This window comes from Stenella coeruleoalba (genome assembly GCF_951394435.1).
Source record: "Stenella coeruleoalba genome assembly, chromosome: 17".
In the NCBI taxonomy this organism is placed as follows: Eukaryota; Metazoa; Chordata; class Mammalia; order Artiodactyla; family Delphinidae; genus Stenella; species Stenella coeruleoalba.
In genome coordinates, this window is record NC_137163.1 from 36,647,478 (window position 1) to 36,666,628 (window position 19,151).

Consider the following 19,151-nt stretch of genomic DNA (forward strand, 5'->3'; position numbering starts at 1 on the left):
CAGGGCAGCATTATTCATAACAGCCAAAAAGTGGAAACAATCCAGATGTCCAGCAATTGATGGATAAATAAATAAAATATGTTATATCCATATAGTGGAGTATTATTTAGCAATAAAAGTTATACTATTTAGCAATAAAAGAAGTACTGATACTTCTTTTATGCAACATGCATGCCTAGAGCTCAATGCATGCTCAGAAAAAGACCTGAGTGGACCCTAAGCTTGCACCTCTAAGGCTGATCTTTAGGGTCTGCACAAGCAGGAAGTAAAAAGCTAAGACAGAATTAGGTGGCCTGTCCAAGCACTGAAGGACTGTCTCTGCTCAGAGCCAATCTGAGAAAATAAGGAGAGTGTGGCGGGTTTTTTTTTTTCTTTTTGGCTCCAGGCACTTAGGGAAATCTCTGTCAGGTCACTAACTGACCACTGATACAATGCAACAGAGATTCAGTAACCACACACAAATAAGAAATATAGTCTTTGCAAAAAGAGTATGGGAATGTCACTAGAGAAATGGATGATTGTAGTCATCAACAAGCCACAACAGCAAACTCTGGGGAGGGAGGAGAATCTGCTTTCCAGAGTTATAATATCAAAATGTTCACTTTTTGACAAAAAAAAATCACAAGGTATACAAAGAAACAGTAAAGTATGGCCCATTCAAAGGAAAAAGGTAACAGAAACATTCCCTGAGGCAGCCCAGGCATACTAGGCAGAGACTGTAAGTCAGCTATCTTAAATATACTCAAAAGCTAAAGGAAACCATGGGCAAAGAACTAATAAAAAAAGCAGAAGAACAATATATGGATAGAGAATATCAATAAGGAGACAGAAATTATAAAAAGAAACCAAATAGAAACTCTGGAGCTAAAAAGTACAATAGCTAAAATGAAATTCATTAGAAGGGTTAAGAGCAGACTTGAATAGGCAGAATAAAGATCAGCAAACTTGAAGATAGGACAACGGAAATTATCCAGTCTGTGGAGCAGAAAGAAAAAGAATGAAAAAAATAAAATTAACAGAGCCAAAGGGACTGTGGGACACCATTAAATATCTCATCACGTGAGAGTCCCAGAAGAGAAAAAGGGACAGAAAGAATCTTTGAAGAAATAATGGCCAAAGACTGCCCAAATTTAATGAAAGACATGAATCTATACATCCATGAAGCTCAACAGACTACAAGTAGGATAAAGTTAAAGAGATTCACACCAGGACACATTATAATAAAACTGTCAAAAACTTGCTGAGAGATTCAGCAAGCAGCAAGAGAAAAGTGACTTGACATGTTCAGGAGCTTCTTAAAAAGATTAACAGCCTATTTGTCATCAGAAATCATGGTAGCCAGAAGGCAGTGGAATAACATATTTTAAATGTTCAAAGGGAAAAAAAACTGTCACCCAAAAATTCTATACCTGGAAAAGCTATTCTTCAAAAATTAGGGAGGAATTAAGACATTCTAGATTTTAAAAAAAGCTGAGGGAGTTCACTGCTAGCAAACCAGCCCTTTAAGAAATGCTAAAGGGGGCTTCCCTGTTGGCACAGTGGTTAAGAATCCGCCTGCCAATACAGAAAATGTGGGTTCGAGCCCTGGTCCAGGAAGATCCCACATGCCACAGAACAACTAAGCCCATACGCCACAACTACCGAGCCTGCGCTCTAGAGCCTGCATGCCACAAGTATTGAAGCCCACGTGCCTAGAGCCCATGCTCCGCAACAAGAGAAGCCACCGCAATGAGAAGCCTGCACACCACAACGAAGAGTAGTCCCCACTCACCGCAACTAGAGAAAAGCCCATGCGCAGCAACAAAGACCCAACGTAGCCAAAAATAAATAAATAAATAAATAATTTTTTTTAAAAAAAGAAAAAGAAATGCTAAAGGGACTCCTTCGAGTGAGAGAGTGGCATGGACGTATATACACTACCAAATGTCAAATAGATAGCTAGTGGGAAGCAGCCTCATAGCACAGGGAGATCAGCTCAGTGCTTTGTGTCCACCTAGAGGGGTGGAATAGGGACGGTGGGAGGGAGATGCAAGAGAGAGGAGATATGAGGATATATGTATATGTATAGCTGATTCACTTTGTTATACAGCAGAAACTAACACACCATTGTACAGCAATTATACTCCAATAAAGATGTTAAAAAATTTTAAGAATAAAGGGACTCCTTCAGGGAAATGAAAGGACACTACACAATAACTGAAAGCCATATAAAGAAAGCAAGAATGCCAGTAGAGGTAACTACATACGTAAGTGTAGAAGTCAGTATTATGATATTTTTGGTTTGTTACTCTTCTTTTGTTTCTTATATGATTTAAAATACATAAAATTATTTATTTATATACTATTTGTAAATATATGTTAATAGGCAATAATGTATAATGACATAATCTGTGACAATAACAAAATAAAATGGGGAGACAAAGCTGTTCAGTAACAGAGTTTTTTTATGCTGTTGAAGCTAAGTGGGTATAAATTCAAACTAGATTGTTAAAACTTTTAGATGTTAATTGGAAGCTCCAAGATAACTACTATGAAAATAACCGAAAAATATACTGAAAAAAAAAAAAGAAGGGCATGAAAAGATACAATAGAAAAAATTCACTTAGACACAAATGAAGGCAGTATTTGTGTTTTAACGAACAAAAAATATATATAAAACATAAAGGAAACAAATAGGAAAATGACAGAAGTAAATCCATCTTTATCAGTATTACCTTAAATGTAAATGGATTAAATTCACAAATTAAAAGACAGAGATTGGCAGAATGTGTTTCAAAAAGAAAAGAGTGATCCAACCATTTGTTGTCTACAAGAAACTTACCTTAGATCCACAGACACAAATAGATTGAAAAATGAAAAGGTGGAAAGAAATATTATACGCAAATGGTAACTAAAAGAGAGCTTGGATGGCTGGATTAACATCAGACAAAATAGACTTTAAGTCAAAAATTGTTGAGACAAAGATGAACAGTATATATTGATACAAGGGTCAATTGATCAAGAAGACAGAATAATTACATCCTGTAAGAAAGCAAAAGCAGGTGTTCATGAATGGAAATATTATTATTGTTAATATTATTAAGATGATAATACCACCCAAAGCAATATACAGATTCAATGTAATACCTATCAAAATTCCATGGCATTTTTGCAGAAATGAAAAACCCATCCTAAAATTCATAAGAAATTTCAAGTTACCCCAAACAGCCAAAGCAATCTTGAAAAAAATAGTTGGAGGTCTCTCACTTCCTGATTTCAAAGCTACAAGTAATCAAAACAGTATGGTACTGGCATCAGGACGACACATAGACTAGAGAGCCCAGAAACAAACTCTCACATCTGTGGTTAATTGATTTTTGACAACCATGTCAAGACCACTCAATGGAGAAAGAATAATCTCTTCAACAAATGATGCTGGGAAAACTCAATATCCACATGCAAATGAATGGCTTTAGCCCCTTATCTCACACAACAAACATTAGCTCAAAATGGATCAAAGATTTAAATTTAAGAGCTAAACTATAAAACTCATAGAAAACACAGAGGCAAATCTACATGGCCTTGGAATTGACAAGGGTTTCTTAAATGACACCAAAAGCACAGGCAAAAAAAAAAAAACGTAAATGGAATTTCATTAAAATTTAAAACTTTTGTGCAGAAAAGAACACTATAAAGAGAGTCAAAAGGCAACCTATAGACTAGGTGAAAATATTTGTAAATAATATATCTGATAGGATTTAATATCCAGGACGTATAAAGAACTCTTACAACATAACAAAAAGACCAACAAGTCAATTTGTAAATGTGCAAAGAAATTGAAAAGACATTTCTCCAAAGAAGACATACAAATGGCCGATAAGCACATGAAAAGATGTTCAATATCATTAGTCATTAGGGAAATATAAATCAAAAACATAATCAGATGCCACTTCACACCAATTAGGATAGCTATAATTTTAAAAAGGGAAAATAAGTATTGATGAGGATATGGAGAAATTGGAACCCTCACACATTGCTGGTGGTAATGTAAAATGGTGCAGTTGCTGTGGAAAAGAGTATGGTAACTTTTTAAAAAAATTAAACATAGAATTACCATATGATTCATTAATTCCACCTCTAGGTAGATACCCCCAAAGAATTTAAAACAGAGATTCAAACAGAAACTATATTCTGCTACTATGATATATCATAGCAGTATTATTCACAATAGCCAAAAGATGGAAGCAACCCAAATGCCCATCAACGTATGAATGAATAAACAAAATGTGGTATATACATACAATGAAATATTATTCAGTCATAAGAAAGAATGATGTTCTGATACATGCTACAACATGGTTGGGCCTCAAAAACATTATGCTAAGTGAAAGAACACAAAAGGTCACATATTATATGGTTTGGTTTATAATAAATATTCAGAATAGGTATATCCGTAGAGACAGAAAGCAGACTAGTGGTTGACAGGGGCTGAGAGAGAGAGGAATGAGAAGGCACTGCTCAATGAGTATGAGGTTTTCCTTCAGAATGATGAAAAAGTTGCTGAACTGAATAGAGGTGGTGGTTGCAAGACTGTGTCACTGAACTGTACACTTTAAAATGGTTAATTTTATGCTATGTAAATTTCACCTCAAAAAAGAATATACTTTACATTTATAATGTAAAACTAATAAAAGACCTTTTAAAAATATATGCTGAATTAAAGACATCAATATGTACCCACGTTTACCTTAATATAGATGCAGTTGGTTACACAAGTATTTATAGATATGTGTATGTACGTGTACAATTACTTCCTTGCTTTGCCAGTTGAGAGGATATAGATGCAATGACACACCAGTAGCAATGATCACACCTAGTGCCTACCTCTTATTCTCTAACACCATTCTCCGATAAAAGGACCCAGAGCTCCTTGGAGACCTGGCTAGTTTTAGGACTCTGGCAGGGAATATACAAGATGAGCCTGGAGCATCCTGTAGTGCCAGATATTAAGGAAGTGATACACACACACACACACACACACACACACACACACACACAGAGTAATAGGGGTATGTCAAAAGGACATAGGAGCCAACTGCAAGAGCTCCCAATGGCCAAATCTGGAAAATATGAACAAAAATCTAAATAAAGTAGTATAGAATTATGAACTAAAGCATAAAATAAATATCCTATACAACATACTGACTTTAATAAATAATTGAATGAATGAGTAAATTAATGAGGGAGAAAAGACAAATCTCACTTGCAGAAGAACTCCAAACAACTTATGCACATACCCAAGGAGATGGAGCATAACTTCTCACTCCTTAAGTGAGGGCTGAACATAGTGAATTCTTTCAAAGAGTACAGTATGAAAAGGTGAAAAAGGGTGGGGGAGAGTAACTTTACGGTGGAAAAACCTGAAAGCCACTACCAGCTGATTAAGGTCAACACCAACAGTGATAGGTCATGTTGATAGTATGTACCCTTGATAAGACTGATGAAAATGGCATTTTACCTCTGTAGTCTTTCTTCTGAAAACCCATAACCAACATAATCATGAGAAAACATCAGACAAATCCCAACTGAGGAGCATTCTACAAAATACCTGACAATACTCCTCAAAACTGTAAAGGTCATTGAAAACAAGGAAAGTCTGAGAAACTCATAGCCAAGAGGAGCATTAGGAGACGTGACAACAAAATGTAATGTGGAATCCTGGATGGGATACTGAAACAGGAAAAGGACATCAGGTAAAAAGTAAGGAAATTGGAAAATGTATGGACTTTAATTAATGATAATGATTGTTCATTGATTGTAACAAATGTAACCATACTAATGTATGATATTAATAATAGAGAGACTGGGTGTGAGGTATGAGAACCCTCTGAACTATCTTCAGAATTTTCTTATAAACCTAAAACTGTTTTTAAAAATTATACACATATATAGTTATAGTCATATTCTTACTTAGGACAGTAATTAATGCAGATGGAAGCATATCAAACTTACAGATCTGAGTCCCTAGCCTGACTCTACCCATGATATGCTTCATGATTGCAGTAAGTCACTTTAAATCTCTGGACATTAGTTAACTCACCTTATATTTCACAGACTGAGGGACATTTAAGTCTCTTTAGAGTCTAAAGTTCTATGAACCCATGATTCTATTACTGTACTAACCCAGTTATATCTGAAAAGAGCACATGGGAAAATGAAGAAGCATTCAAATGACTTTGTAATGCTTAAGAAAACATCAAGTTCACTAAAATTAAAATAATTTTTTAAAAACTGACCATTTCATTATAGTAACTCAAATGTTATCACACAGAACTTATGAAGTTGTGCAAAGTGAAGGCAGGACTCATTACCTAGAGACAATGAAAGCTTCTTATAAATTACCTCACTATGCCACAGAATAAATTTTATTTAAACTTATATCATCCCCCATTGATGTATCATTTTGTACATAGAAGGTGCATAATTTTTGCTGTAGTATTTTGAAAACATATAATGTAGTGTTATTTTAATCACCTGATGTTAGAATTATTTGAGGATCTTTCATTAATATTAAATGGTCCTGATTTTTCTTTTAAAAAAACCCCACATTTAAAAAAACTTAGCTCTTCACCAAAATTATTTAACGCATTAGCTATGTTAATGTAAAGTTTATATGAGAATAATCATCAAATTTAGGGTAATTTTGTGTAAGGGCATCTTTCACAGTCATTACGTACTTGTAAACATACCATAAACATCAGAAAATTTTAAGGGGAAAACATTTTGTCTGAAGAAACCTATGCCAAGCTGAATTTAAAAAATGTTTTCAATAACAACTAAATAATTTATAAAAGTTCATTCTCAGGCCAGTTATCTGTGATAAGTCCGACTTTATGAGATGGCCAGTAGGTGTACATTAGATTAAAATGTTTGATTTCTTATTCATTCTGACAGCAATATAATCTAAAACAAGGTTCTGAGGATTACTTTAGCCTGAAAAGTCAAGGATATGATAAACCTATAATCTGAAGAGTACAATACTTACCAGGGTTTTCTTTATGACTTTTTATGTGAAAGGTAGGCATAAAATGTCTTTCTCATATTTGAAACTGCCATATCTAATAAAGAAAAAAATTAAGTAACCAGGCAATAACTATAGTTTTATATATAATTATAATAATTTCTTCTATTACTAAAAATTTTCAGCATAGAAAAAAACACATCATAAATAATATGACATTAAATACCCTTGGGGAAAAAGAAAACATCATATTCTATTAGTTAGCATGGGACCAAAAAAATTACCTTTCTCCAACTTCCAATAAAATGAAGTCCAAACCTCCAGTACCTCTCAGTTATCTGAATAAAAGTTTTGAAAGCTATCATCATATTTTCTTAAAGCTTTTAGGAGGTAAGAACTGCATTGTATTTTTTTCTATACATTTCTACCTTTAAAATACTATTTTTGCTAGATTTTTACCTGATAAACTAATTTCATTTAGTATCTTCCAAAGTGTGAACACTTTTAAGTTTTATTAATATTCTCATGGCAACATCAAAATTTAAGGAAATTTTTTATCATCAAAAAGGAGTTCTGGTATTACTTGTTTCGTTAGGTTTGCAACCTTTTCTTCATATTATTTGCTCTTACATCTCCTGCCTGCCGTTTCCTTTAGTTTTAGTGTATTTTATTTTTATTTATTTATTTATTTATTTAGGCTGCATTGGGTCTTTGTTGCTGCGCACGGGCTTTTCTCTGGCTGAGGCGGGTGGGGGTTACTCTTCCTTGCGGTGCACGGGCTTCTCATTGCAGTGGCTTCTCTTGTTGTGGAGCACAGGCTCTAGGCGCATGGACTTCAGTAGTTGTGGCATGTGGGCTCAGTAGTTGTGGCTCACGGGCTCTAGAGCACAGGTTCAGTAGTTGTGGTGCACGGGCTTAGTTGCTCTGTGGCATGTGGGATCTTCCCGGACCAGGGCTCGAACCCGTGTCCCCTGCATTGGCAGGCGGATTCTTAACCACTGGGCCACCAGGAAAGCCCCAGTTTCAGCGTATTTTAGATTTGTTCCAAATGGTGGCATAAAAGAAAGAAATGTGTGTATACATTAAATTTTTAAGTATCCATTACCTTAATCTACTAAAGTAAACTTTTGTCAAGACCTTTTATCTTAATGGTATTTTTACATTAAAAAAAATGGTAGGGAAACAATAATATTTGACTCCCTTCAAATGTATTTTGAACTGTGTTTGTTTAGTGTTACTTACTGACTACTTGATCTGGAGAACCCCTGCCCATATCAGTAACAACTAGTTCAAAACTACATGGTACCTTTAACATCAAAAACACTTCCCAGGGGGGCTTCCCGGGGGGCTTCCCTGGTGGCGCAGTGGTTGAGAGTCCGCCTGCCGATGCGGGGGACGCGGGTTCGTGCCCTGGTCCGGGAGGATCCCGCATGCTGCGGGGCGGCTGGACCCGTGGGCGGTGGCCGCTGGGCCTGCGCATCCGGAGCCTGTGCTCCACAACGGGAGAGGCCACAGCGGTGAGAGGCCCGCGTACCACAAAAAAAAAAAAAAAAACACTTCACAGGAATCACTATCATCAGTTATTGATAGGACGGAAGACTGCATAGAGAGATGATGTCTTCAATAGAGGGTTGTGTTTGGTGAAGAGAAAATTAAAATTCTAAATGTAATTCAATAGTAAATCCAGAAACCATTTCTTTCAAGAGAAGTTTAACATTGTGTTTTCTACTTTCAGGATCCTTTCATCATTACAAGAGCTATTCTTTTCTGGTTCAAATCTTGCTTACCTCCTTTTTAAAGTTATTCCTGAAAACATTAGCCCAGATGAGCTAATTTCAGATGGCTTATTTACCTGCTCATAGATTTATTTGCCACCTGCTTTTGCTTTTTCTACAGATGCAGAGTCAACTCTGGGGCAAAATCCCACCTTTCTCTTCCTGCCACACAAGTGGTAAATAACATTACCCAATAAATTTTAGCATTTCCCCAAATGTGTAGGATACAAAAAATGTATTCATTCGTGTGAGATATAAAAATCACACTCACACTTCTGAAATCAATAGCCAGCCATTTCACACTTGGGCCAAAGGCAAACATACGTAATTCTCACTGGCAGCTGGACAACATTCCAAGCTGCCACCACATTAATTAACTCACCTCAATCAGATTCCACTTCAACTTGCACAGCTTGCTGCCAAGACTCCTAGCAATAAATTGTTAGGTTAAATACTGAACAAGGTAGGGAAATACCATATGGTATGTTGTTACAGAGAGTGGGATATTCTTATTTAACAGTAGTAGCAGGGTTTTCCGTTTACCTTTTACTGTTGTCTCCTGTGATTTGAGAAAAATGAGTATATGTCCTTGTTGATAAATTATCTTGCTTGTTTTATTGTGATGGTGAATGGAACGGTAACAAGATAAAATAATTTTGTCCACAAGCTTCTATAATTGATATTCCCAAAATTTCAAGGCAACAGCTTGCTTAGCAAGTACTGGGAACCCACTAATGATAAATTATTAAATTTGGGGGGATATCAAGGAACAAAGAACTCAAATTCCCTTTTCACTGAGAACTATTGGGAATTTACAAATAAATACAAACTACTTATATTTGAAAGACTTCTAACATGGGAGTCAAAAGATTTGAGTTTGAATCCGGTTTCTGCCTTTGGCTGGCTCTGTCACTTTGATTAAATCACTTCACTTCTCTGATATTACTTCCCCACCTGTCATATGAAGAAGTTTGAATAGATGAGTGGCTCCCAAACATTAATCATCCTTAAGGACTGAAATTGATTACGTTTAATGTAGAGCCCAAATCTGCATTTGTAATAAGCAAGAAATTCTTCAGCAGATGGAGGACTCACACTCTGAGAAATACTGGACTGTATGATACCAAGATTCCCCTTACCTCTGACAATTATTATTTTACTTACCAGACCATGCCATTGCTTTTATAACTTGTGGTGTGGTTTTAGAAAGAGGTATAATTGGGAGAGTTGATTCAGGACTTAATCTGCATTGGTTCAAATGCCTGGTCCAAAGAAGCTGAAAAGACCAGAATATGACTACCCAAAGTCATGTATGCATTTTCCTAGGGCTGTGGGACGGGTGATAGGGGTCATAGCTGACTGGCTGCTCCCCCTAAAAATCCCGTCTGTATATATAGGAAGACTCCAAATCTAGACAAAAACACTGAAAGCCATCCTGCAGATCAGCACTTTTCATATTCTATATCACTCACCCAACAGAGGTCTTTCTTTGCTCGAAAAGTGTAATGAACTCTCCTTTCATCTATTTTGCCCCTTGTGTATACGGTGCATTCTGCTTCTATTTTAAATGCCAGCAATCAGAAAAACATTCCGTACTTGTTTGTAAGACTATCGAAGGCTAGGAACTTTTGGAAACCTCATTCTTCCTAGCCTCTAGGACATGATTTGATAAGGAAAGTAAAAGGCTCTTACTAGTATACACTCTGAGTTTACTTCAAATAGGTGCTTATGGATTTCTATTAAGCCACGTATCTTCTTCCATCTGATCTCTCTTATGACCAGCAGAGAACCATCCTGTAAGACAGTTGTCTGGGGATAGCCTTAAATCAGAAAATGAACAACCTTAACTGGCCCACATAAAATGGTATACAACACAGGCCTTTCTCATCATATTACAAGCTCAACAGCCTTGAAGCCTCAAAAACAGACTTTATTACTTCACTACTTAAACCTGTGAAATCACCTTCGTTCTCGGTTTCTATCAATGGAGGGTATAAAAAGGCAATGTAGTAGTTGCTTTACTATTCAATTTGCACAAAAGAAACCTGATTCTCTTAATCAGTTTCTTCCAAGCTACTCTGGTCACCACGAAAAGTTCTAATAATGTTCCTTTGAATGTGAGTGGATGGTCTCTTACTGATCTTTGTGTTCTCCTCAGCTACTAAAATCAGTCTCTTAGTAGATGCTCAATAAAGGAATGTTGGATTGAAGATACTCTGGCAGAGAAGTAGTAAATCCTGTTGCAGACTTCTTCATCCCCTGCAGGTGGTGCTGGGAGACAGGTTCTTTACTTATTTATTTAATCATAATTATATGGGCAAGCAAAGGTGTTCTCCAGTACTTGGTTTAAAGCTGTTGTAATTATCTAAATTTCTTCCTCCCCTTCACTCTAGTTACTGGTCACAGAGGAGAGCAAAACTACTGAAAAACGTGATGCAAATGAAGAGAAGAGAGACAGTAAGTTAATTGATGGTGTCTCCCAGGCCTGGCAGTGGAAAGATTCTGCAGGGATTTAGGGGAAAGAGATTTTGTACACTTGTACTTTCCAAAAGAGAAGATATATTCAGGAAATTATTCTATACTACTATTTGACCATCTCCTCATATCTACTGTATTAATTCAAGTTCTGTATTTGTCAATGCTATACTCCTAGTATTTTTCACCGTGGTTAGATATGACTGGTTGTTGGTATCTTGGGCTTCAACCCTTTAAGACTTCCTGTCCATCTCACAACCTGTTCATCACACCTCGCAGAGTCACCTGCCCTCTTTTCTCTGTTCCTCCAGTTTAAAGAATGGATTATTTATTTTTAATATCTGAATTTCCCACTTAATTGAGAGCTTTTAAAGAGTAGAGATTGTGTCATTATCATCTTTGTATCACTAGTTCTTAACTTGGTGCTTGAAATGTAGCAGACACTAAATAAATTGAATGAAAAAGCAACCAGTAATTCAATAGGAATACTGCCATTATACTTTTCTCTTTTATCACCCCTCTCCTGGAGCTTTCTTTCTTTTTTAAGATTTATTTGGTTGCACCAGGTCTTAGTTGCGGCTCACGGGCTCCTTAGTTGTGGCAGGCAGGCTCCTTACTTGCTGCTCCAGGGCTCCTTAGTTGCGGCTCGCCAGCTCCTTAGTTGCAGCACACGACTCCTTAGTTGTGGCATGTGAACTCTTAGTTGCGGCATGCATGTGGGATCTAGTTCCCTGACCAGGGATAGAACCCGGGCCCCCTGCACTGGGAGCACAGAGTCTTACCCACTGCACCACCAGGGAAGTCCCTCCTGAAGCTTTCTGAAGCCAAAAGTAGAAGTCAGCAACTACAGTCATAAATAAGAAAGTTGGTATTTTTAAATTGACATAACATGATTCCCCCAGCCTACATTTCTAACCCTATCTCTCGCACTCCCCCCCATATAATCTTTCACAGCAAACAGATTGGTCTGTTTACTCCCTCTGATATGCTTTATGCTTTCTCACCTCTGAGATTATGCCATCCCTCTATTTTGCCCTCAGTTTATTTTAATCAATAATTCTCAGAATGGTTCCCAGGGGGGCCAAGACATCAACACTATGTTCATAATAATACTAAGATGCTGTTTCCCTTTCCACTCTCATTCTCTCACGAGTGTACGGTGGAGTTTTCCAGAGGCCATATGACATGTGATATCACAACAGAGCAGATAAGAGAATCCAGCTATCTTCTATTAAGCCAAATATTAAAATGCAAAATGTAAAACATTATCATTTTCCCCACTAAATGGTTTTTTTGGGAAAATATAGTTATTTTTCATAAAAATTATATTATTTATATTAATGTGTAATTTATTTTAAAATATATTGATAAATATTTTAAATTTTCTTGATTTTAATTTGTAATATGAGAAATATGGATAGATACATCTCACATAAACAAAAGCCCATTGAGGTCCTCAATAAGTTTGAAGAGTATTATTAAGGAGTCCTAAGGCCAAAGAGTTTGACAATGCTGATCTAAATCTTCTGCACCCTTTAAAGTCCAAAAAACGCCTTCCTGCTTGATAAGGTCTTTGACCGCAGCAACTGGAGAAGAACTTCTCCTCTGTCTACTCCAAATACCTGGGACACTTACACACTTGTGCTTCTTTTACACCAGTCACGTAGTACAGAACTTGTGCCTAAAGGGAATTAGTATTGTTATACTGATAAAGAATGATATTTAAAAACCTTTTTGTTTAATGGTGAATTATAAACAATCCTTTTACTTTCCAGTCTCTGATATTCTCTTCCCAGCCTCAAAGGAAAAAAGAATTTTCTTGACTTTTCAGTCTACCCTTTTCACCAAATAACATAATGATAATAAATTTATATGTATATATAACATTTATTGTGTATTTTTATTATAAATCTGATAATTTTCATGAAAAAAGAATGAAATAAAATATTAGAAATTAAAAAAATTAAATTCACCCACAATGCCATTAGACTAAGGTAACAATTGCTAATGTTTTAGTGTATATATATGTCTTCAGTCTTCTACTACACATATATTTTTTTCACTAAACTTAAGTTATACTGAACGTACTATTAGCAATTTTTTTTTTTTTTTGGTACGCGGCCCTCTCACTGTTGTGGCCTCTCCCGTTGCGGAGCACAGGCTCCGGACGCGCAGGCTCAGCGGCCACGGCTCACGGGCCCAGCCGCTCCGCGGCATGTGGGATCTTCCTGGACTGGGGCACGAACCCGTGTCCCCTGCATCGGCAGGCGGACTCTCAACCACTGCGATACCAGGGAAGCCCCGACTATTAGCATTTTTATATACTATTTCTAAGATGTTACTTTGTTTCTTGTACTTACCATCATATAGTGTCGTATAGGGGGATTTAAAGAAACTGGTAATGTTCATTTTAATAAGTGAGTGGTAGACACATAGGTATTCATTTTTTTTAAATTAAATATGTACATTTTATAAATTTATTTATTTTATTTATTTATTTTTGGCTGCATTGGGTCTTCGTTGCTGTGCACGGGCTTTCTCTAGTTTCAGCTAGCAGGGGCTACTCATTGTTGCGGTGCCCTCGGGCTTCTCATTGCGGTGGCTTCTCTTGCTGCGGAACACGGGCTCTAGGCGCGCAGACTCAGTAGTTGTGGCACACGGGCTTAGTTGCTCCGCGGCATGTGGGATCTTCCTGGACCAGGGATCAAACCCGTGCCCCCTGCATTGGCAGGAGGTTTCTTAACCACTGCGCCACCAGGGAAGCCATAAATATGTACATTTTAAATCTCTTTTGTATGAAGGGTAACTTTATAATAAATGAGCTTTCATAATAAACTAATTTTTTTAAATAACATACGATGACCATTTTTCTATGTCATTACGTATTCATTACCTCACTTAACTCTGTAATAGTCCATTATATATCTTCTAGGGTTTATTTAACCCATGTTTAACCCTACTGTTCGGCGTTAAAATTATTCTAATTTTTAAAAACTACAAATAATGCTTGGGTTTTCTCTCTTGTATGTACATTTTGCATACAACTCCAGTTATTTCCTTAGAATAAATTAAAAATTACAAGGCCAGGAGATATAAACAATTTTAAGACATTTAATCAAAAAATGCAATCATTTTTTGGTACCACTTCTGCTTTCGCACTAGAAGAAAAACAACTCTGCGACTGAGGAGAAAAGGTAGAGAGTTTGAGAGGTTGTGAGAGAAAGCTGGGAAAGCATATGTTGGAAGGAAAACTCATACAGAAAAACTGCTGCCAAAGAAGAGGGAAGAAAAAGAAAAAAAGAAGAGGCAAGAGAAGGGAAGAAGAGTGGGAAGCATGAACAGAATTGAAGAATGCCTACAAAGGGATAAACAAGGCATACTTAAGAAGAGAAGGTTTTAAAGTCAGGCAGATGGTGTATTTAAAACGGCTCATCCATTATCAATGTGACCTTAGGCAAATTACACAACTTCTCTAGGCCAGCATTTTCTTCTCTGTAAAGGTGAAAGGCAAAGAGCTTGGCTAATAAATGTTTGTTTCCTTCTGAGGAAATGGAATAAAAATTGGGGAGAGGCAGAGGTGGGGGGGAAGGAATTGGAAATGAAAAAATAACTGAATGTACGGAAAAACAAAACAATGAAAAATCAAATTTCATTTCACAAGTTGCTACTTTTGTATAATGTTCTGATGTAGCATATAAGGATGAAATAGAGAAATGAAAGAAACCAAAGCCATACATGAGTGTGTGACTTGAAAGGAATGAAAATTTGCTTATGAAAAGAGAAAAGTAGATTAATACGTGAAAACAAATAAAAAATGTCAGACCTCCGCAGACGTAGAGAATGGACTTGAGGACACAGGGAGGGGGAAGGATAAGCTGGGAAGAAGTGAGAGAGTGGCATGGACATATATACACTACCAAATGTAAAATAGATAGCTAATGGGAAGCAGCCGCATAGCACAGGGAGATCAGCTCAGTGCTTTGTGACCACCTAGCGGGGTGGGATAGGGAGGGTGGGAGGGAGACGCAAGAGGGAGGGGATATGGGGATATATGTATACGTATAGCTGATTCACTTTGTTATACAGCATCAACTAACACAGCAATGTAAACCAATTATACTCCAATAAAGATGTTTAAAAAAAAAAGAATGTCAGATCTAAAAAAAATCAAATGTTGACTCAAAATATTTGCAAAAGACTTTTTTTTTATCCTGGTATTACTGCTTAATAAAATTGTTGTAGTTTGAAGAAAAATAAGAAAGTTGCTGATGAGTAAATAGGAGATTTTGATTTGGAGTACTTTATATTCATTAAACCATTTTTAAAGTTGGAAACAAATTGAAAGTTGGGAGCAAATCAACTTCAATACTCATTATTTTGACTGACCTTGAGCCGCTGAAGGGCTGCACTTTATACCTGTGCTCGCACACATGCACACACTTTATCTTTCCCTTTTATCAAGCAAAGATGCGGGTGGCAGCACCCTTTTACTATGCTGCTTTCTGTTACTTAACTTCTGGTCTTTGATTTCTCTTCCACAAGCTAAAGATAGTTCTAGGAGTGAAGAATCTCCTCTTTGTTGAATTTCCCTAGCTGGACTAGAAATCTTGAGAAAATTGGTTGTCTTTTTCTCATGAAAGTTTTTGGCACTTCATGTTTCTAAATGTGCCAAGAATGTATTGAGACGTTTTATTCGGCTTTTCCACTTGAAAATCTAAATAGAACCTGCCTGCTCAGAGGTACAAGCACATCATCAAAATTTAATATGACTCCAAGAGAAAGTTAATCAAATCTTAGATTAGTTTTATTTTAATTAAGGGTAAAGACTTGAATCAGTTTTTATTTACTCTCTGATAATTCATTCCTACTATTTTAAATGGCTAACAGTTTCAGATTGGTGGAACTACCGCCTCAATGGTTGGTGGAAAATTCACTGTAATTGATTTCCCTATTTGATTCCCCTTGGAGGAAAGTGCTACAGATAAGAAATAATAATGGCTTTTCACATAGCAAAATTTCTTTAGGCACAAACCAAGAAACATTAAAATGTTATATAGTGAACATATTATATACTTTAATTGAAGATGGTAATCTTCTAGAAAATAGGGTAATAAACAACCAGTTGAAATAAAGGTGAACTTATTCCAATGTAACAGAAGCATAAGTGGGGTTAGACTACACTTCCTGATTTAGTCTGGACTTCTCGGGCTATCCATTAATCTCATCTCCACCCACTCAGCAACAATATCTTCCAGGCAATTTTCCCTTGTCTTCTCACTTTCATAATATCCATCTTCCCAGAACTCTGAAGTAACCGGAGATCACAACAGAGAGGAGTTAAAAATCTGTGCACATGTTCTAGATCATTTCAGAGTTCCTAAGTCAAATTAGTTTATTTACCTCATTCCTTCCTTTGCCCTTGCCTTTCAACTTCCTCCCTTTGGTAATTCCCTCTACCGGGAAATCCAGTTCACAAACTTCAATTAACAAAAGTGTTTGATTATATCCTCATAATGGTGAAATTCTTAGATGGTGACTAGTATATAAAATTTCTGGTTTTCAGTTTTCTAAAAATGTTAACCAGATCTTAGAGGTCCTCAGCAAATATGATGGAAGAATCTTATAAAAGGTGCCAGTTAGTCTGTACTAAACTTCTTAATATAGAGCTAGCACCATTCATTGTCTTTTCCGTACCAAAATTATAGATCCCTTGAGAACAATGATAGTAACCTTTTAAGATTTCTAGTTCTCTGAAAAATATCAAATACATTGAGTTTTTCAGGCCATGAAGATATTTTTGATACAAAAATGTGCATCTGTCTAGTAGGAAGACATATAACCAGCATTACAGATTATGAATCAGCTAATTATGGAACTTTACTGATAACATTGTATAGCCTAGATCTGCCCTGTCCAACGTGGTAGTCACTAACCTCATGAATTTAAATTTAATTTTTAATTAATTAAAATTAAATTATAAATTTAGTTCCTCAGTCACACTAGCCACATTTCAAATGCTCAATTAGCCACATGTAGCTATTAGCTACCCTCTTGGACAGCACAGACAGAACATCTACAACATCTCAGGAAGTTTTATTTGACAACACTGGTCTAGATAAATTAAATATAGCATCAGGTACTAATCAGTATAATTATTAGCCAGTTGTAAATAAATTTTAATTACATCTGAAAAGGTAATTGTTTCTCTTTTTTAGTAATGTCAGGACTTCATATAATCTAATTAAGTAGCTGAAAAAAACAGTGTTAATTGAACAATTTAACAAAAATGCAATAGAGAACTGTTTTAATTAACATAAACTATAGAACACCTCTTACTTATAAATTGACAAGTACATGTGTACCTTTCAAAACATATATGATCAGTTTTAAAAAGCTTATTTCCCATGAATTCTAGGGTAATTCTTCTCCCAGAAATATGTGAGGAATGAATCAAATTCTGTGAGAATAGATAGAAGTAGAGATTAATATTAGTACTCTTTCTTTAATGTTTTAAAATTCTATTTTGTTTTAAAAGTTCTTTGAGAGGTTTAACTTCATGAACTGTAGACATGTAGAAAACTGGACTGATGAAAGCAAATTTTTTCCTATTTCCATCTTTCCAAGAACGTGGACAATCAGAGCATTCCAATATATCTCCTGCCAAAGGCTTTTGGAGAATGGCTACAGACTGAGACTGTTTCAGACCTGGAATCAGTTAGCTGTATTTTTCTTTCTGTTGTTAGCCTACACTGGGAAGGACACCTGCTACACAGAGCTCATCATTTCTAAAATAATCTGAGAGCTTATTACTCTTGTCAAAAACTGTCCAAGTCAGACACTTTCACAAAGCAAACAGAGAAAATTCCCTTGATCCAGAATTTTCAAGATGTAATGCTGTGTCTCACTCCCTCACCATGAATGGATTCAGAGTAGGAAAAAGTTAGAACTGTAGGATATTGGATCAGTTACCTTGTATCAGTAAAGCTATCAGAAACCTATAATGTGTTTGTGTGTTTGGCATAGTTTTCTCTTTTATCAACACCTTTCACAGCACATTCAACTTCTTTTACACAGAGTGGAGAAAAGCTCAGTTCAACAGATGTTTTAACAATACTTTCGGTCACAAAGGTAACTACAGTTTGGCCCCTGCCTTCAACGAGCCCATTCTCTAATGAATGATAGCAATAGATGAACAGATAAGTGCTATCAGAGAGATGGGCAAGGACTCCAACGGAAAATCAAAGGAGAAAAGGTTACACGAGCAGCCAGTAAGATCTCCTGGAAGTATTGTTATCCAAGCAGAGTCTCGAAAGATGAAAATCTTCCTTCCTAGCCAGGTAAAGAAGGGGTGAGAAAGAGAAAAAGTTTTACGCAAAGGAAAACATGAGCTAAGCACAGAGGCAAGAAAACATCATAGTAAATTCTGGGAGTTATGTGTAGTCTCATATTTCCAAAATAAGTGTCAGGGAGGTAGGCAGGGGATAGATTATTATATTCAATGCTAAGATTAATTTTCTTCTGTAGGTGATCGGGAGTTATTAAATGTTTTTTTAGGGAGAAGTAATCTGTTGATGTTTGTGTTTTAAATAGATGACTTTGTTGACTCTGGAAACCATACTGACACTGATATAGAAGGGGCAGTTTTGAGAAATGTTAGGAATAAAGAGAGCATGACCTAGTGGGATTAAAAGAGATTCCATGTAATTTTCAAAAGTAATAATAATTGAAGAATGAAATAAAAAGGAAACTCAATAGGGAGAGAGTCAAGGTTTCAGAAAGCAGGAAGGTTAGGTTTTTTTGGTTTTGTTTGGTTAGTCAGTTTTATTAGAACTCCTATGAAAGATAAAGTAATTAGAGAACAGAAATGAGAAAATACAAAAATTTTAGGAAAGAATTTACCA